Genomic DNA, 23,145 nt, shown 5'->3' on the forward strand with positions numbered 1-23,145 from the left:
GTCCTACTTATTGAATGATATGCAACACTTAGCTTAGCCTGCTTAGGGATAATAGTTGGTCTATGATTATTATCTTGTTTTGTGTTAATATAAGTCATGAAACTTGCCTAATATGATTCCCGTATGAGTTATTCGTGTAACTACTTTTATTTATAAATTTTTATTTCGAATCTTTATTTCCTTGTTTTGTTATTTTATTATTTTGATTACTTTCAATCATCTCTTTCCTAAGAGATAAAACACAACAACTTTAAAAAGACATAAAAATATATCTTTAGTTCTTTAATAAGAGCTAAGCTATATAATAAACAACTCTTATCTGCTTCCATGCTCTCTTGGGACGATAACCTAAAATACTACATATGACCGGGTTTTGTTGCTCGTTAGGGTGTTAAAAGTGTATTAAATAAAGGTTATATAAATTTAAAAGTTTGAAAGGCAAATTAAGCACTGCACACTTTTGCACATCAGTCCCTGTAAATCTTGTAAGCATTATCATTAATACACTACAAAATCCAAAAAGTCCATCCACTCTTGGCTTTAATATCCCAAAATGGCCAGCCAAATCTCTCTTTACGAAGATGAATCCACAAAAGATCTCCTACTTTGTAAATAACACGCTTTCGATGTTTGTCTACCTGGAACTTGTACACGTCACTTTGTTGAGTGATGCGTGTTAGAACCTACTCATGAAGGTCTTTCTTTTGATCATCATGCTCTAGACCTTCAACATCAGGTGTCACCCCTAGTGGTATCGTATGACAATTGAGAGGTGTGATAGTATTAAGTCCATATATGATTTCAAAAGGACTTTTACCGGTGGTACGATTAACCGACCGATTATACGCAACTTCAGCATGAGGCAACATTAAGTCCCATTGTTTCATATGATCCCCATTAAAACTACGTAAAAGATTACCCAAACTTCGATTGATTACCTCTATTTGTCCATCGATTTATGGATCGTGCGAACTATTAAATTGAAATTTAGACCCCACATTGTCATCCAAAAATGACTAATGAATTTTACATCTCGATCTGAAGTCAGTGCTTTTAGAATTCCATGTAAATGTACGATATCCGCAAAGTAGAGCCGCGCAATTTGACTAACATCAAACATTTTTGCACACAGAATAAAATGCTCCATTTTTGAGAACCTATCAACAACCACGATAACATAATATTTATGGTGTTGGGTGCGAGGCAATCTAAACACAAAATCAAGACTAATATCTTACCAAGGTCGTTAAGGTACAGGCAAAGGTGAATACAAGCCAAGATTACTCCCTTGCACTTTAGCAATGTGACAAACATGACAATGTGCCACCACCCGGTTCACATTGTGCTCCATAGATGGCCAATGGAAATTATTTTTAATTACAAAAAAGAGTTTTATTCATACCAAAATGCCCGACGAGGCCTCCCGAGTTACTTTCGGTAATAATGGAAGGAACACATAGGTGTTGACCCTTAAACAAATAGCCATCATAAATATAAAACATCTTGTATGCCCCATGATCAAGCATAGAATGGATGCAACTGGTTCGGTCCATGCTCTACCACAACTAAAGGGGATTTAAGGGTTACTTGAGTTTAACTCTCCGGTCTGGTGTACCGTGAGTAACCCCTTGTGAGATGAGGATCTTAACAGAGGTGGTTAAACGTCGACCCACAATCGTCGGGGTAGCCGATAATTATGGCTCGGGATAGGTGTTAGGGTTTGTGTTCAAGGAATATTGCCTATGACCGTAAGCAAGTCGCGAGATATGATGTGGGTCCGGTAGCGTGTGTAAGGATTGTACTACGAGAGTAGCGTGGATAGTTCATCGGTTATGCTTTTATACCAAAAATAGTATAGGTGTAAATCCAGACGAATTCCCCCTCCTGTATCGTGGCTTGGACCTCTTATATATAGTGCAATCTTCCTTTGTCTATTAGTGCCACATAATAGGGCCAAGGGATCGTGGTCTGACCTAACAGTACTACCTTGCATGAGAGGCCGATAAAAGTAAAAATCATCCAGTCGGGCCTGGTTCCTGTCTCCCATATATTTCCTACCAGCTATAGCACCTTCTGGCAGATCGTACATTGACCAAATGTGGTTCTTTTGCAGGCTTTATGTCATTGAGCGCTCAGCCCTGTCTTGCGCGCTTAGCATTGTGGCACGCTATTTATGTGGTACATGAAGATCACGTGTCATGCGCTACATGAGCTAATCGGGTATGCGTATCACTACCCAATATACACTACTTAACCAAATATCTTTAAAGTCACGATCTTATGAATAAATGGATTTGCACGAGTCAAAACCACATATTTGATGTGCATGGTGTTAATTAATGAATACCGCCTACTAAGGGCATCTCCCACTTGACTTTAAGGACCCGTCTTATGTTGAATAACAAACTAATAAGCTTGTAATGTATCAACCCATTCGAATGATAGTGCATTTAAATACGTATACTTAGGTTGCATTACTCAGAAATAAACCATACAAGTTACTTGCTTACTTGTCGTTCAAGAGATTTTCAAAGGTAAGTCTACAGTCCCGTTTTTTACATGTTTTTAGGGATGAGAATACACGCTGTTATACTTACATTTTCAAATGATTTTATGTTGACACGAGTACTTATTATACATATTGAGTTTGTTCACAAAGTCCCTAGCTTGAATACTTTTATTACCTTTATGGTAAGCACAATTTAGATGGACAGATCCTTTAGGTTAGACAAACCTTACCCTACATTATTAACTGTGGTGCATTTACTTTGAACATTAGATACACTCGAACAAGTGTATACGTTTTATGGGGTAAAGGGAGTGTAGTGGATACTATACTCAGGTCATTGCTAGTATTCAGGTGCTCATGGATTATGTATACTTTGCAACTTTAGGTTGTGCTTATTGAAATCTGGTGGTCAAATGCGATAAAACTACTTTTTTGAATAATGTTTTTCAGATACTATATTACGTTATTTAAAACTATGGTTTACAACCAAGAGAGATAAATATTGTCTATGAATATTTGAAATTTTACATGTTAGTGTCTGCAAACATTTGAAACAAGACACAGTGTTTTCTACAAACTTTGAACAGGAAACCATCGTGGTCTCATACGTTGTAATTGGTCACTTAAACTTGTGTTTTGCAAACAGGAGAAACAAAACATTTTTGAATATCATACACAACTGAACTTGACGTTGACGTACACAAGCAGACTAAACTTGACAGACGTTGTCTGCGACCTTTTAAGATCAAACTTTGGTGGTCTCTCACTAATAAACGTTATCTGAAAATCGTTTCTTAAATACACTGTAATGATTACCTAAAACCCGTAGATTCACTCAACATTATTGTTGATCCGTTTTGCGTGTTTTATTCTCAGGTATTAATTACTTCCGCTTTAAATCATTGTTGTTACGTAGAAGTCAAGCCAAGCACTGGGACCAGAGTTAACATTCCGTTAATGGATTTTGACGGGGTGTTATACCATCCATTCATACAACGCTTCTCTCGTTTTAAAATCCCTTTTCCACTCATCACCCGGCTGCATCCTAATTTGATGATAACCACTTTGCAAATCAATTTTAGAGAAGATGGTGGCATCGTACAACTGATCTAGTAGGTCATCAGATCTAGAAATGGGGAAATGATACTTAATAATAATTTTATTCACATCACGATTATCAATACTCATTCGAAACGTACCTCCTTGTGTAAGACCCGTTTACTCGTACGACTTATATATGTATACATATACATACGTAAATGTATATTATGGATTTTTCGTATTATATATATATATATATATATATATATATATATATATATATATATATATATATATATATATGGAGTCCATGCGATGTATAAATAATACATGTAAATGTATATATATGCTATATATATGTAGCGTACGATAGGTAGACAAAACGTGTACGAACTTGGTGCGTGTTAAAAGAAGGAGTAAGTATACGAGTATAATTATGCATGGCGTGATGGGAGAGGTATTCATGTTCAAGGATGACAGGTAACGAGTATGTACAAATGTATATATGTATGTGTCGAATATACGTGTATAAGTATAGCGAATGTATATATGTTGCATGCACGTATATAGAGTACAAGGTTGAACTAAGAGAGGTTATAAGTAGGTTCTTATGCATAAACGTTAAGTGTATGAGATGGGCGAAGCGGGTACGAGTCTTGTTATGCGAAATGCATGAAAATGGGCGAAACACGCCCAAGGTCGCGGCGCGGCATATCATAGATTCCACGATCAGTAGCTCGACAAAACCACTACCAGACCACGCTGGTGGTCATGACGCGAGGAAAGAGGGCCGCGGCGCGATGATGCTGCAGTTTTGGGTCCGAAACTTTGTAATTTTAAGGGTTCGTTTGGGGCACTTTGGTCATTTCGCGTGTAGATCTGATTATAGGCTCAAACCTCATCCACTCATCTCATTTAATCTTTTCTTTTCTCTTTTTCTTTCACTCTTTCTCTCTAAACTTTATTTCTTCCAATCCATTCAAAGTGTAAATCGAAGGAGTGGAAGCGGGATTCGATCTTTGGAGCAAGAACAAACGTTGTTCTCCTCGTTGGTAGCTATGTGGTGATACTAGTGGTGAGTTCTAAAACCGAATTTCATTATTATGTTCATGTTCATAGCTTAGGGTTATTGATTATTTGTTCTTTTAAAGAAACCCCATTAGTTGTTAATTGAAGGTTAACACTAGGTTTCGGGTTTAAAGTTGAGATTGGTAGGTTAGGGTTTGATGACGATTTTGGTCGTGGTTTTGGGTGTAAATCACTAGATCATATATGTGTTAGTGCATAGATGTTCATAAGAACATGTTAGTTGGTCGAAAATGGGTTGACCTTGAATTAGGTCAAAAATTGACAATGAGTCAAGTTTGGGTCAAACGATTGTTTAAACATTAGTGTTAAGTGTTAAAGGATGTGTTGGATGTGATTTAATCGTTGGAAATGATTACGGGTTAAAATTGGTATTTTAACCATAAAGTCAAACTTGGCCAACTAGGAAACGGGTTTTTGTATAATATACGAGAGAGCATGCGTTTAAAGGCTAAAGTTGATGTATTTTGGTATTTTGGGAACGCGGGAACTAGTCTCGTTAGTTTTGGACCTTCGGGTGTCGTAAAAAGTATAAAAAGGTGTACTTTGCACTTTGTGTCTTTTGGGCAGGTCGTGAGTCCAACGGGCAAGACATTGATGGTTATGATATTGTAATAGGTGGATTTCACTATCGGTAGAAGCTTTCTTGCTTGAAGTCATTGTATCGACAAAAGAGGTGAGTGGAATAATTATATGTGCATGTATATAATGTATCTATTTGTGGGGCGGGGGAAGGGCCGTATATGTGTTGTCTAAACCGCCCAAGAGTTAGTGATATATGTTGTTGTACACTAACAGTTACTATGAACGGATATGCGTTGTCCAAACCGCCCAAGAGTTAGTGATATATGTTGTTGTACACTAACGATTACTATGAAAGGATATGCGATGTCCAAACCGCCCAAGAGTTAGTGATATATGTTGTTGTACACTCACGGTTACTATGAACGGATATGCGATGTCCACTGTCATGACCCAGAAAATTTCGACTAATTTTAAATCAAACTCTCGATACGATATTATATTTTTGACACGATGAGCAAAGTCTGTTAGGTTGAGTCTCAAAAAATTTTGAACTGTTTCATATGTTCAATTGACCTTCGACTATCTCCGACGATTCACGAACAACTATTTGTAAAATAGATACCTATATATTTTATATGTATAGATATGTATATATTTGAAGTATAATTTAAAATATTATTTGCTTTTTATAACTATGTAAAAATAAAAATAAAATATGATATTATTATTAAAAATAAATATTAAATGATTGTAATACTCGTTGGGCGTTTCGATTATTATTTAGAGAAGTTTAATTCAAACTTATGTAATTTTAAAATAAACGGTGATCCGAAAATGAGTTTTATAAATTATAGGCATACTAAAAATGTATTTAGGAGCTATTTGTAAATTTTAACATTTTTTTTATATTTTACCTAGGATCGAGCGCGGACAATTATTTTAATGTTTATTTAATAATTTAAAGAAATAATGATCAATTTTACACCATAGTGACTTAAATAAATAAATATATTTAATTTAAAAATTTGGGATTTTTCTGAAGACTTTTTATTCGCCACTAATTAACAACGGGGTACGAAATACTATTCCTAATAAAACTGTCGGTAGAATCATCTAAAATTTAGGCTACTAACTGTTGCTACATGTTTAAATTTCATTGGAATGGGGATATCAATTATTATTATAATATTATTTAAATTACTATTTTTGCATCTTTATCATCTATCAAACTTTTATATATATTGACTTATATGCATCCATGTTAGAGATATACAGAAAACACACGTACCCACATGAAAACTCACTTCTTTCCTTCTTCTTCCCTTTTGATCAACAATCACTACATCTTTCTTTATGTTTAAACCACCACCCTCACTTTCGTTTGATCAAACCACCCGACAACCAATACCTCTGTGAACCACCATAGACCAACTTGTATGTTGTTAACCACCATCTCCACTCCACCAACTCAAACCCACTTCAACAATTGACAACCACCAACTCTCTCCCTCTCCCTCTCCTAAAATTTTCTTTTTTCGCAGAACCAAACAACAACATCTTGCATTTCTGTTTCATTTCGATTGCTACTACTACGGTATACTTCTGTCCAAACAACCACACCCATCTCGGCTCACCTCCACGATCAACAAACCATCGACATAACCCATCACCTTTATAAAACCCATATCCACCACTCTACCATGATCATCCTCCACCACCCACTTCAACGAAGGACCACCTTATTACCACCACTGTAACCACACACCACCACCTTTCTTCATCATTTAACAACCGATATCTACTACCATCATGAACAACCAACCATCATCGGACGTCTTCACCATCCACCACCTCTATTTAATCTCTATCGAACCACCCTCTAAACTACTACAAGTTTTTCTGTTACAACTGCTCACTTTATTTGTTTGATCACCTAAGATTTATGATGCATTCCACCGAAAACATCACCATTAAACCAATATTAAACAGTTACTATCCTTTACTGCTATATTCAGTCCATTCTATTTATTCCTCGAACACCTTATAAACACAAACAGTTTTCATGAACAAGAATCAAGAAACTTGCCACTGTTTTGCTCGCAGCTATACCAGACCATCACCTTACATCACGCACATACCATCGATCACCATACCAATTATGTGTTGTTGTTTTCAAATCGAATACCATCATTCATCATCTCTTCTTGTGATTTGTTGTTCGACTCCAACCCAAAAAGAAACCGTCACCCATTTAACTACCATCGAACAAAACCAACTGCTTACTATTCTTTGATTAACGTATCACCTGCTTACTGCCGGGTTGCTTCAATTGAAAACCCACGACCAATAATGAACAGGACGATGATGGTGATGATAATTAATGATGGTGATGAAAGTATGATAAATACGATGATGATGAACCGAAGGCTGGTTTGATGGTCGCTGCTACGCGTTTTCTGTTATGACTCCTAAACCTATCGAACCTGTTGGGTCTGGTTTACAGGTCGATGATTAAGTAAAGAAGGCTGTACAGGTTTAATGGACTACCATGGATATGTTGAGGCCCAATGCTAAGCAGGCCAAAATTTCGCCCCATTAACAAATGATGTCACAAGCCCAACCTTCATTTATGGTTCGAGCCCGGGCATGGGCGTTTAGTTTTTTTTAAAGGCTTGTTACATTAAGGTAGTCTTTTTATTATTATTATTATTATTATTATTATTATTATTATTATTATTATTATTATTATTATTATTATTATTATTATTATTATTATTATTATTATTATTATAATAATAATAATAATAATAATAATAATTATTATTATTATTATTATTATTATTATTATTATTATTATTATTATTATTATTATTATTATTATTATTATTAACAGCATGATAAAAATAAGTAGGGATATAACTATAATTATAATGATATAAAGATTATGATTCAAGTTTTTAATAGGATTATGAGATATTTATGATTAAGATAATATAAAGATACGATTATGAATATAATTCTAAGTAAGTCATGATTAAATAGATTAACATTATTATTAAAAATATCATTTTTATTAAAATTATTATTATTATAATTATCATTTTTATTATTTTTATCATTATCATTATTATTATTAACATTAGTATTATTATTATTATTATCATTATTACTACTTTTATACATTATTATTATTAATAACATTATTATTATTTTTAATCATTATTATTATCATTTTTATCAAAACTATTATTATTTTAGTATTATTTTAATAAATGAATGATATCTATGTAAAAATATATTACAAGTAAACTAATAATACATACTAATATGTTTTTAATATACTAACTAATATATTAGTATTTATATTGATATAACATTAATTAAATTATATATATATATATATATATATATATATATATATATATATATATATATATATATATATATATATATATATATATATATATATATTATGACAAATTATAAGCAATAATGTAATTAAATATAAAGATATTAATCTTAACACATTATAAAATATAAATAAATTTAGTTGATTAAATATGATATGTGTTAATATATATATACTTGATATAGGTTCGTGAATCCGAGGCCAACCCTGCATTGTTCAGTTCCGTCGTTTGCATATTTTTACTACAAAATATCGTATCGTGAATTTCATTTGCTCCCTTTTTAAATGCTTTTACAATATATATTTTTGGGACTGAGAATACATGCGCTGCTTTATAAATGTTTGACCAAATAGACACAAGTACTTAAAACTACATTCGATGGCTGGAAAATTAAACCCAATATGCCCCTTTTTAGTCTGGTAATCTAAGAATTAGGGAACAGACACCCTAATTGACGGGAATCCTAAAGATAGATCTATCGGGCCCAACAAGCCCCATCCGGGTTACAGATGCTTTAGTACTTCGAATTTATCATGTCCGATGAGAGTCCCGGAATGATGGGGATATTCTATATGCATCTTGTTAAGGTCGGTTACCATGTGTTCACCATATGAATGATTTTTTATCTCTATGCAGTTTGCAAAATGCCTGATATGAGTGGTATATTTATGGAAAAATGAAATCTTGTGGTCTATTAAAATTATGGAAATTTTTGATTACGATAAACCTATGAACTCACCAACCTTTTGGTTGACACTTTAAAGCATGTTTATTCTCAGGTATGAAAGAAATCTTCCGCTGTGCATTTGCTCATTTTAAGGATATTACATGGAGTCGTTCATGACATATTTAGGACAGTACTTCGCAATGGACCAAATGTTGAAGACTTCGTCCAGGTGGATTAGGACGGGTAATTACAGGTGGTATCAGAGCGGTGGTCTTAGCGCTCCAGGTCTTGCATTGGTGTGTCTAACTGATAGTTGTTAGGATGCATTAGTGAGTCTGGACTTCGACGTTAGCTGCATGTCAAAAGTTTTGTTTATCATTCCTAGTGGAAAATTACCTGTTTATCATTCTTAAGTCTAGACATGTCTTCCTGCACTTATTGCATAGATAGTGTATAGATAAATTCATATCTTAGCATATCTGTTACTATAAACTTTGTCCGACAGCTTCCTAAGATTCCTCAGTAATCTCTGGAATTTTGGTATTATATATACATATGTAAATTATGTATTGAAGGATACCAATCTAAGTCCTATAATCCATTTCATATCGAAATTCATTTCCTTGAAAGTACACGATGGAACTCGCAACTAGTTCAAATTCCTCGGATTCCGATAGCTATTCCGACATGGATATTCACCTGAACTCTGAAAGCAGTGTAACCGGAATGGATCAACCAATTAGTCATCCTCAATTTTGGGTGAATTGGGGATGAGTTCGTAGTCGACTTAATCAATGGAGACGAGAAAAAGGCAATCATTTCCACCCACCAACCTGCACTCTTGGCGAAAAACTTGAAGCACTTACCGGCGAACCAGTCCGGAGCACCATTTTCACCCTCATTTCCAGAACAGCTCGCAACAATTACGTAATATCTACTATTCAAAACCTTATTCATCCGTTCATTCCAATCGTCAACCATCCCGGGGTAATGGAAGAAGTCAATGAACTTCGCGCTCGAGTCGTAGCTTTGGAGAATATGATGCATGACTTAAAAGCACCAGAAACACCACCAGCATCAACAAGTACCACCAGCAACAGCACTAGTACCACCGACAACAATCTCTGCATCACATGCCTCAACTTCACAATCCGTACCTCGAGCATAATTGTAATGACCCGACTTTTTCGACTTGCTTTTATGCCTTGTATTTTAGCGAAACTGCGTATTTGTGCGTACTGTGTTACTTTATTACTCCAGAACCTTGGCTCACGTGTTTTATATTCATATATACTTAAAAACGTGCCCTGGGGTATGTAGAATGCTTAACTTGTCCATTGGATGCTTTATAACCGTTAGTGTTACTTGCCGTTACGAATAAACCGCGGACTGCGCGCACGTTTGACTTTTGTCGGAACCGGAACTTTTGGACTGTGAAATATTAATTATTATTTTCTAATAATAATTACCTAGGCTTTTGGATGCTTAATTTTATTTATTTAATTGCTAAAGCCCAATAGTTAGTCTTGTTGGACTTTCTACCTTGTTGGGCTCAAGCCCACCCTACTCTAGCTAGTGACCCAATTAATTAGCCCAAGTATTATTACTAGTAGCCCATAATAATAAATAAATTAATTAATGAGTCATACTAGCATAATGGATAAGGTTTATCTAAATGTTACATAAGATTCTAGCAAAAGGACACACTTTAGACACCATTAGCCAAAAAGCAAGTTTTTGTCTCCCCCTCCCCCCTCTAATGCCGTCCACAACCACCACCATGGTCTTGGCCACCTCATCAATCCATGTGATCTTCATTTGCCTATAAATACTAGCCTTTAGTCCCTCATTCCAACACTTGATCATTTTGGCTTTTCACACACTTATTCTTTCTTTCTTTCCTAGCTTGTAAGTTTTTCTTTTCCTTCCTCTTTCCTTCTTAAATTCATGTACATCACCATCATTATGTGGAAGATCAAGTTCCTTCTATCTTTGATCTTACTTATATCTTGTTGATTCAAGCATGAATCTTTCAAGAACATGGAAGATTCAAGCTTTTTAGCTTGAATCTTCATATCTTTTATAGATCTACTTCTTTTATACTTTAATCTTTCTATTTTATGATAAAGATTCAAACTTTTATTTGTAATCTTCATGCATCTTCAAGATCCAAGCTTTATGCTTCAAGATCTTCAAGAACAAACAAGATGCAAGCTTTCTAGCTTGGATCTTCATATCTTTTTGTTAGATCTAAGTTCTTTTTGCTTTGATCATGTTGTTTTGTGAAAAAGATTCAAACTTGTGTTTGTTATCTTCATATATCTTAAAGATCCAAGCTTTATGCTTCAAGATCTTCAAGAACACTTAAAGGTTCAAGCTTTCTAGCTTTGCAACCTTGTAACTTGTGTGAAATGGATCGAAGCTCTCTAGCTTAGGGTTCCATCACCTCATTTGACTTAGATTGTGCTATTACTTGTTGAATTAATGTAAAGTTTGTAACTTTAGTTGTTATTGTGAATTGAAATTGTGTTAAGACTAAGGATATGATGTAACCTTGGTTCATCATCCATCTAAGACTCATGAATGAGTTGTGTTCTTACTTGGTCTTAAAATATTGTGTATTGATGGTGAATATTGGTCAAAAGTGATGCTAAACCATCAACGAGTTGCACACTTGAAGCTACAAGCATCAAGGATGAGAACCGTGATGAGCATCAAGTACTAAGAACCACACCGGAGCACATAACCCACTGATTTTCGTATCTGATGAAACCACCTGTGCTACTGGAAAGTTGATTTTTAGTTAGTTCGGTTTGAGTAGATGATTTTCTGTTTAGGCCTCATCTTAATCCGAGTTACGGTTTAGGATTTATGGCCCTCCGAGAGTCACTACACCCTATTAACCTTGTGCTGAAATTTCTGACCTACTCGCACTTAAACCGTCGCCACGGTCAAACGAAGACGAGTTAGGTTCTGAAAATTGGTCAGCTGTTAGGGGACTCATATACGGAGCCATATCCACTGACCATGCATCTTTTCGATTTACGTAGAGGTCGTAGCAGCTGACCGAAATCAGCCTATTGTTTCGATCTCTATTCTCGTCAAACTTACTTAGCTTTTATGATGATGATGAATGATGATGATGATGATGACACTTAAACTTATTTTATGCACTATTATAATTTATAAAGACAACCTACTGACCTAGTAACATTTGATTTAGGTTGACGACTTTTCAGACCGACTTACTACTCGCGTACTTTCATTACCGACTTTACCGCTTTTATCACTGTGAGTTATAGCATCCCTTTTTACCACTGTTACTATTTTTGGGACTGAGAATACATGCGATTTTTACGTTTTACATACTAGGCATGAATACTTAAACTTTATATGTGTGTGGGTTATATAACGGCATAAACATTCCCTTTAGCACGGTAATGTTTAGTCATTGGTTTTTGAACCGGTGAACGCGAATCTTAGATATGGATCCATAGGGTCTGACATCCCCACTCGGGCTAGTTGCGCTAGCATTTAATGGGTGTTTAATACTTCGTGAACATACGCACTCGCCAAGAGTACTTTCAGGGGGTTATAAACGTTAAGTGTAGTTACCGGGTGCCCACGGTTATGCATATACTTTTCATACTGTTTTGATACGCTGTTGCAGCACTGAAATCTCGTGGCCTATCTTACGTTACTATTACAACTTAAACTATAGCTCAACAACATTCGTGCTGACTTTTTAAGCATGTATTTCTCAGGTGCCTAGAGGTTTATTGCTTCCGCTGTTAGACTTGATGTCATGTTGTTTCACTTGCTGTCATGCTGTTATTGAATTGCTGTTATGGACCTACTGTACTAGTTATCCGCTGCATTGCTAGAGATGTCTCAAATTATGAAATTTATGTTTTGCATTCGTAAACTTATGTTATTTTGGAACAATGGTTTGTAATAAGTCTTACGACATGTTATCTTTGTAAAACGTTATCTTTTTAATGAATGCAAATCGGTTTTCAAACAGCATATAGTGTTTGACCTTGTGATGATCCTGTTGTTGATGATCCGTACCGATCCCACCTTTCAGATACCGGATCATGACTAGCGGTCGCCGATCGCCGCCACCCCCAGCTGATTCATCATCCGACGACTCATCCACAGACGACACTAGTGACGATGACTCCGACGAGGAGAACCTTGATTATACACCTGTGCAGCCACCCTCCACCCCGCCGAAGAAGCGGTACCGTTTCGATGGCACCGTTATTCCGGGGATCAACGGAGGTCGAGCATTCACTGACGCACATGGCCAACGTCGTAGGGTTACCGCCTGTAAGCGGGTCGTGCCTTACCCGGCTGATCCGTTCGTCCGTAAGCCTTACCGTCGTGCAGCATCTACCTCTGGAGCCGGACCATCTGCACCACCAGCACCACCTGCACCAGCAGCACCGCCTGCTCTGCCAGCCCCTCCCTCTGTCGAGGAACTGGCAAGGGAGGTAGATATCCTCCGTGCTCGGGTAACTGAGCTTGAGGAGCAGATGTCCCATGTGCTGGACATCCTTTACCCACCATCACCATAGAGCTTTGTAGTAGGTTTCATTTTGTAATCTCGTTTGTAGTTCCATGTTTTCTTTATGTAATGTACGAACTTATGTATGCAACTCCTTATTAATGGAACTTTGCGTTGTTTAATCCTTACATAGTGTTCTATTTACGTTACTGTATGTTGGTTTTGCGGTATTTATACCTGGTTGCGTTACTATATTGGCATGCGTTGTGTTGTTTCCCTGTTTACTATATACTATATTATTATATATTAAATGCTGGATTTTGACTTAAGTCAAAATTTCTGTTTCAAAGGGCAATGGAAAACACACGAACAACACCCACAGCAGCTCAAATCGAAGAGATGATTAATGAACGAGTCGCCGCAGCCTTGGCGGAAATGAACCCGTTTGAAAAGAGTGCACCTACAAGGAATTCCAGAGCTGTAAGCCACATAACTTCAGCGGAACTGAGGGGCCTGTTGGTCTCACAAGATGGTTTGAAAAGCTTGAATCAGTATTTCGAGTCAGCAACTGTTCTGAGTCTAACAAAACCAAATTTGCTTCCTGCACGCTATCTGATGGCGCCCTCACGTGGTGGAACACCAAGGCTCAGGCACAAGGTATTGATGAGGCGTAAGCTACGCCATGGGAGGAGTTCAAAGCAGCTATGATTGATGAGTATTGTCCGAGAACCGAGATACAAAAGATGGAAATAGAGTTTATGCAATTGAAAGCTGTTGGCAACGATCTCGATGGTTACAATCGGAGGTTTCTTGAGTTAGCTCTTATGTGTCCTACCATGGTCACCCCGGAATTCAAGCGTATGGAGAGATACTTTTGGGGACTCCCTAAGTCCATCAAGGGTAATGTCACCTCGTCCAAGCCACCGAATGTTCCCGAAGCAATGCGCATGGTGCATACACTCATGAATCAGATTCTCATCGATGAACCGGAGAAGTCTAAGCCTGAAGCGGGTAGTAGTGAAAAGCGAAAGTGGGATAACAGTAAGGGGAGGACCTATGATCAAACCCCCGTTAAGAGACACAACAACGGTGGAAATCCCAAGCCCGGCACAAGCTCCAACCCGAACTACAAAGGTACCCTACCGCAATGCAAGAGGTGTTACAAACACCACACTGGGTATTGTAATGCGGTATGTGAAAAGTGCAATAGGATCAGACATGTTGGTAAAAACTACAAGATTCCCGTCCCAGCTGCAAGGATAAACCCAAATGGGCCAAGGAAATGCTATGAGTGTGGACAGCAGGGCCACTTTAGGAATGATTGCCCCAATAAGAAGAAGGACGGCGGAACACCGCGTGGTAGAGCTTTTAATGTTAATGCAAGGGATGCACGTGAGAACCCCGACTTGGTTACAGGTATATTCACTATCAACAATCTTTTAGCTTCTGTCCTATTTGATATTGGTGCCGATAGAAGCTATGTATGTAGACACTTTTGTGATAAGATAAATTGGTCATTAGTTCCTTTAAAAGAAAGTATGCTTGTCGAGGTAGCCAAGGTAAACTTGAAAAGGTTGACCAAATTGGCCGAGGAGCTATTATTAACATAGCTAGTGTGGATTTCGAAATTGACTTGATACCCATCAAATTGGGAAGCTTTGACGTGATTGTCGGCATGGACTGGTTGACTAAAGTAAGGGCCGATGTTATCTGTGGAGATAAAGCTCTTCGTATACCACAAGGATATGGTGAGCCACTGGTTATATACGGAGAGAGATGTAGTTCGAAACTGAACCTCATTAGTTGTATGAAAGCGCAGAAGATCATGAAGAAAGGATGACTTGCCGTTTTAGCACACGTGAAGGCTTTAGAATCAGAGGAGAAGAGTGTTAATGACATGCGAATCGTGAATGAATTCCCCGACGTCTTTCCGGAAGAGTTGCCTGGATTACCGCCACCCAGAGCAGTGGAGTTCCAAATCGATCTAGTGCCGGGAGCTGCACCCGTAGCTCGTGCGCCGTATCATCTGGCACCTTCAGAACTGCAAGAGTTGCAGAGTCAACTGTAGGAATTGCTCGACCGAGGGTTTATCCAACCGAGCTCGTCACCTTGGGGCGCACCTGTTTTATTCGTGAAGAAGAAGGATGGATCCTTCCGCATGTGTATCGATTATCGTGAGCTGAACAAGATGACGATCAAGAATCGATATCCTCTTCCCCGAACTGACGATCTTTTTGATCAGCTGCAAGGATCAAGCGTTTATTCTAAAATCGATTTGTGATCAGGTTATCACCAATTGAGGGTGAAGGAGAGTGATGTGATGAAGACTGCGTTTAGAACCCGCTATGGTCATTATGAGTTTCTCGTGATGCCATTCGGTTTAACCAACGCACCCGCTGTATTCATGGACCTCATGAATCGTGTCTGCAAGCCATACCTGGATAAATTCGTTATCGTCTTCATAGATGATATCCTCATCTACTCCAAGAGCGAAGAAGAACATGAGCAACATCTTCGGTTAGTGCTCAAACTCTTGAGACAAGAGCAGCTTTATGCCAAATTCTCCAAGTGTGAATTTTGGCTGAAGGAAGTCCAATTTCTGGGTCATATTGTGAGTGATCAAGGTATCAAAGTTGATCCCGCCAAGAACAAGGCTATCAGCATGTGGGAAACCCCCACTACTCTGACTCACATCCGCAAATTTCTAGGTCTTACCGATTATTACCGAAGGTTCATTGAAGGTTTCTCTTTGATTTCGCATCCTTTGACTGCGTTAACTCATAAAGGGAAGAAGTTTGTTTGGGAAAAAGAACAAGAAACAGCATTTCAAACCCTGAAGCAGAAGTTAACCACTGCACCTATCTTATCTCTTCCTGAAGGCAGTGACGACTTTTTTGTGTACTGCGATGCTTCGAAGAATGGTTTTAGTTGTGTATTAATGCAAAGAACAAAGGTCATTGCCTATGCATCTCGTCAACTGAAGGTCCATGAGCGAAACTACACTACTCACGATCTCGAACTTGGAGCCGCTGTCTTCGCTTTGAAGTTGTGGAGACACTATCTTTATGGGACAAAGAGTACCATATTCACCGATCACAAAAGCCTCTAACACATCTTCGATCAGAAGCAACTGAACATGAGACAGCATCGATGGATTGAAACGCTAAACAACTACGATTGTGAACTTCGCTACCATCCGGGCAAGGCCAATGTTGTAGCTGACGCCTTAAGTCAAAAGGAGAGGACGGTACCTCTTCGCGTTCGGGCTCTGAACATCACCATCCATTCGAACCTCCACAGTCAGATTCGAGTAGCTCAAGAAGAGGCTCTCAAGGAGGAGAACATATCTCGCGAATACTTGAACATTCTCGTCTCTAAATTCGAGGTTAAGGAGTCTGGACTCCGATGTTATGCCGGAAGAATTTGGGTACCTCGTTATGGAGATCTACAGAACCTTATACTTAATGAATCCCACAAGTCGAGATATTCGATTCATCCAGGAGCCGGAAAAATGTACCACGATCTCAAGGAACAGTATGGGTGGCCAAATCTTAAGAAGGATGTTGCAACTTATGTTGGAAGGTGTTTAACTTGTTCGAAGGTTAAGGCTGAACATCAGAGGCCATCTGGATTACTTCAGCAACCAGAAATCCCACAATGGAAATGGGAAGCAATTACAATGGATTTCATCACGAAGCTACCAAAGACGGTGGGTGGATACGATACAATCTGGGTTATCGTTGACCGTCTTACCAAATCTGCTCATTTTCTAGCGATGAAAGAAACAGACACAATGGAGAAACTTTCTCAAATGTACATCAAAGAAGTTGTATCTCATCATGGTGTGCCTCTATCAATTATCTCAGATCGCGATCCCCGTTTTGCTTCAAGATTCTGGCGTTCATTGCAAGAAGCCTTGGGAACTCGTCTCGACATGAGCACCGCGTATCACCCCCAGACCGATGGTCAGAGCGAACGAACGATTCAGACTCTAGAGGACATGTTACGTGCCTATGTTATTGACTTCAAAAAGTCTTGGGAAAGGCATCTGCCGCTAGCCGAATTCTCTTACAACAAAAGTTATCATTCGAGTATTAAAGCCACGCCTTTTGAAGCGTTGTATGGCCGCAAGTGCCGTTCTCCCATTTGTTGGGCTGAGTTAGGCGAAGTGCAAATCACCGGACTCGAGATAGTCCATGAAACTACGGAGAAGATTTCTCAGATTCAGGCAAGACTTAAGACGGCCCACGATCGCCAAAAGAGTTATGCTGATCTTAAACGTAAAGACTTCGAATTCAACGTAGGTGACTGTGCGATGTTGAAAGTCGCACCTTGGAAAGGTGTGATCCAATTTGGAAAGCGCGGAAAGTTAAACCCGCGATATATTAGTCCTTTTGAAATTTTGGAACGTGTTGGATCCGTTGCTTACCGTTTGGATCTTCCGACTCAGTTGAGTGTCGTTCATCCTACCTTTCATGTATCAAATTTGAAGAAATGTCTAGCTCCACCGGAACTTATCATACCATTGGAAGAACTTACCATTGATGACCAACTCCACTTCGTGGAAGAACCTGTCGAAATTATGGACCGTGAGGTCGAATAAGATTCCAATTGTCCGAGTTGGATGGAATGCCAAGCGTGGACCTGAGTTTACCTGGGAGCGAGAGGATCAAATGAAGCAGAAGTATCCTCACCTTTTTCCGACTCCATCACCATCAGCTTAAATTTCGGGACGAAATTTCCAATAACAGGTGGGTAATGTAACGACCCGAGTTTTTCGACTTGCTTTTATGCCTTGTATTTTAGCGAAACTGCGTATTTGTGCGTACTGTGTTACTTTATTACTCTGGAACCTTGGCTCACGTGTTGTATATTCATATATACTTAAAAACGTGCCTTGGGGTATGTAGAATGCTTAACTTGTCCATTAGATGCTTTATAACCGTTAGTGTTACTTGCCGTTACGAATAAACCGCGGACTGCGCGCACGTTTGACTTTTGTCTGAACCGGAACTTTTGGACTGCGAAATATTAATTATTATTTTCTAATAATAATTATCTGGGCTTTTGGATGCTTAATTTTATTTATTTAATTGCTAAAGCCCAATAGTTAGTCTTGTTGGACTTTCTACCTTGTTGGGCTCAAGCCCACCCTACTCTAGCTAGTGACCTAATTAATTAGCCCAAGTATTATTACTAGTGGCCCATAATAATAAATAAATAATAAATAAATTAATTAATGAGTCATACTAGCATAATGGATAAGGTTTATCTAAATGTTACCTAAGATTCTAGCAAAAGGACACACTTTAGACACCATTAGCCAAAAAGCAAGTTTTTGTCTCCCCCTCCCCCCTCTAATGCCGTCCACCACCACCACCATGGTCTTGGCCACCTCATCAATCCATGTGATCTTCATTTGCCTATAAATACTAGCCTTTAGTCCCTCATTCCAACACTTGATCATTTTGGCTTTTCACACACTTATTCTTTCTTTCTTTCCTAGCTTGTAAGTTTTTCTTTTCCTTCCTCTTTCCTTCTTAAATTCGTGTACATCATCATCATTATGTGGAAGATCAAGTTCCTTCTAGCTTTGATCTTACTTATATCTTGTTGATTCAAGCATGAATCTTTCAAGAACATGGAAGATTCAAGCTTTTTAGCTTGAATCTTCATATCTTTTGTAGATCTACTTCTTTTATACTTTAATCTTTCTATTTTATGATAAAGATTCAAACTTTTATTTGTAATCTTCATGCATCTTCAAGATCCAAGCTTTATGCTTCAAGATCTTCAAGAACAAACAAGATGCAAGCTTTCTAGCTTGGATCTTCATATCTTTTTATTAGATCTAAGTTATTTTTGCTTTGATCATGTTGTTTTGTGAAAAAGATTCAAACTTGTGTTTGTTATCTTCATATATCTTAAAGATCCAAGCTTTATGCTTCAAGATCTTCAAGAACACTTAAAGGTTCAAGCTTTCTAGCTTTGCAACCTTGTAACTTGTGTGAAATGGATCCAAGCTCTCTAGCTTAGGGTTCCATCACCTCATTTGACTTAGATTGTTCTATTACTTGTTGAATTAATGTAAAGTTTGTAACTTTAGTTGTTATTGTGAATTAAAATTGTGTTAAGACTAAGGATATGATGTAACCTTGGTTCATCATCCATCTAAGACTCATGAATGAGTTGTGTTCTTACTTGGTCTTAACATATTGTGTATTGATGGTGAATATTGGCCAAAAGTGATGCTAAACTATCAACGAGTTGTACACTTGAAGCTACAAGCATCAAGTATGAGAACCGTGATGAGCATCAAGTACTAAGAACCCCACCGGAGCACATAACCCACTGATTTTCGTATCTGATCAAACCACCTGGGCTACTGGAAATCTGATTTTTAGTTAGGTCGGTTTGAGTATATGATTTTCCGTTTAGGCCTCATCTTAATCCGAGTTACGGTTTAGGATTTATGGCCCTCCGAGAGTCACTACACCCTATTAACGTTGTGCTGAAATTTCTGACCTACTCGCACTTAAACCGTCGCCACGGTCAAAAGAAGACGAGTTAGGTTCTAAAAATTGGTCAGCTGTTAGGGGACTCATATATGGAGCCATATCCACTGACCATGCATCTTTTCGATTTACGTAGAGGTCGTAGTAGCTGACCGAAGTCAGCCTATTGTTTCGATCTCTATTCTCGTCAAACTTACTTAGCTTTTATGATGATGAATGATGATGATGATGACACTTAAACTTATTTTATGCACTATTATAATTTATAAAGACAACCTACTGACCTAGTAACATTTTATTTAGGTTGACGACCTTTCAGACCGACTTACTACTTGCGTACTTTCATTACCGACTTTACCACTTTTATCACTGTGAGTTATAGCATCCCTTTTTACCACTGTTACTATTTTTGGGACTGAGAATACATGCGATTTTTACGTTTTACATACTAGGCACGAGTACTTAAACTTTATATGTGTGTGGGTTATATAACGGCATAAACATTCCCTTTAGCATGGTAACGTTTAGTCATTGGTTTTTGAACCGGTGAACGCGAATCTTAGATATGGATCCATAGGGTCTGACATCCCCACTCGGGCTAGTCGCGCTAGCATTTAACGGGTGTTTAATACTTCGTGAACATATGCACTCGCCAAGTGTACTTTTAGGGGGTTATAAACGTTAAGTCTAGTTACCGGGTGCCCACGGTTATGCATATACTTTTCATACTGTTTTGATACGCTGTTGCAGCACTGAAATCTCGTGGCCTATCTTACGTTACTATTACAACTTAAACTATAGCTCACCAACATTCGTGTTGACTTTTTAAGCGTGTATTTCTCAGGTGCCTAGAGGTTTATTGCTTTCGCTGTTAGACTTGATGTCATGCTGTTTCACTTGCTGTCATGCTGTTATTGAATTGCTGTTATGGACCTACTGTACTAGTTATCCGCTGCATTGCTAGAGATGTCTCAAATTTGACCTTGTGATGATCCTGTTGTTGATGATCCGTACACGATGGTTTTGTACGGGGCGTTACAATAATCTTCGTTCTACATCTTGTTCTACATCGATTATCTTCGTCCTACGTATCGTTCTACATCATTTTCTTCATTCTTCATGGCGATTATGTAATCTCTAATGTTTTAGAGATTATGTATTCTAGTTCTAACGGTAAATCAAATGAGATTAATATCATACTGACTCATTAAATCCATGATTACATCTGAAGAAAATATATATGTATATATATTTTCATAAAGATTGTAATTAAAAGTTCTCTTGTACAAACTATTAATGATGAGAATATTTTAACGGGTAGGTAATACCCTAGAAATATTTAGATATCACATTAACATGTTACACTGTACATTCTTTAAATCTGATTCAACAGTCATTAACTACCTTATTTGCATTCGCAAATATATGTATCCGTCCACCGAAGAACAATCATTTTCATTCAATTACAAATTCTGATTTTACAATTAGAATCCAAGTCAAGATTTGATAAGTGGCATAATGAAGAAAATAATGGACAAAATAAAATTGATTAGTAACCAATTAATTAACTATGTAAAATTTTAAATCTATACTAACCAAATCCTAGCTAACTGTTCCTATACCCGTTATGACTATTTCCTTATTACATTTTATTGTAATTTTAATTATCACAATCTATTTATCGTAATTTTAATACTCACAACTTTATTTATCATCATTTAAATACTGTTATTTATTTTTACGCACTTTAAATATCGTCATTTAAATACTGTCATAATATACTAGTCTTGGTTAATCCCGAAACAATATAATATAACCTTAATTAACCAGATTATATATTGAACTATTGGACTATTGGACTACTAACATTGGACTACTAACCTTGGACAATTAAAAAGTATTAAAAGAGTAGAAAATATCAATTATAACATATTTTGATTTAAAATATCGTTAATAAGTTACATCTTCTACAGTTAAACATTTCTTCAAGTTTGCCACTTGATTTCATCTTAAACAATCTTTTGTATCTTGACAATTACAATCTGAGTTCAAATCCTTCGAAATTCTTGAAACACTTCGGATTGATAACCAATGATTCAGTTATGATAACTTTGAATGCTGATGAAGCAGCAAAACTGTAGATGGTCTTAATGGCCAAAAGTTTGATGATAAAGAATGGAGTGTTGGAAACACTCAGTAGAAAATTGGTACTGGAAAATGGATTGAGCAAATCCTGAAGGTGACTATGGACAAATCACAAGGATTAAACCTGTACTTAAAGAATCCAGATAATTCGTATCCAATGAAATCTTTAGCGAATCCTTGTTCCTTACTTAATCTAAATTCTTACGGGAAAATTTTCTTCATCATCCTTCGATCTTAGAAATTCCAAAGTATCATCGAATCTTTCAGTATAAATATCTTCGATATTTCTGAAGATATCTTTATAGCTATTCTTGTCCGAAATTATTGATCTCTTCGTGCTATGTAACAACCCAACCCAATATACAATCGAACACGTGTAATAATTTTTTTTATTTCAGAAGAGTGCGCCACGCGCCCACCTCAGGGTGCGCGGCACGCACAGGCCCAAATTCAGTTCTGTCCGGTTTTGTCAATTTTCAATTAAAGATCTCCCACTTCCCGACATATTTAGACGAAATGCTTTTCACAACATGTTATAATGGTTAAAACTCACAATTCAATAATAAAATGAGTTTTACAAAATGGGGCCCACATCGACCGTTTTACGAGTTTCATAAAAAAGTTCGAGTTTCGACCACACTAGTTTAAATTCCAAACGACACTATGAGCATGGTGTTTGGGGTTAAACTACCCAAATCTCGGTCAAACTCCAAAAGCTATCACATCCCAAAAGCGTC

This window comes from Rutidosis leptorrhynchoides, chromosome 9 (genome assembly GCF_046630445.1).
Source record: "Rutidosis leptorrhynchoides isolate AG116_Rl617_1_P2 chromosome 9, CSIRO_AGI_Rlap_v1, whole genome shotgun sequence".
NCBI lineage: Eukaryota > Viridiplantae > Streptophyta > Magnoliopsida > Asterales > Asteraceae > Rutidosis > Rutidosis leptorrhynchoides.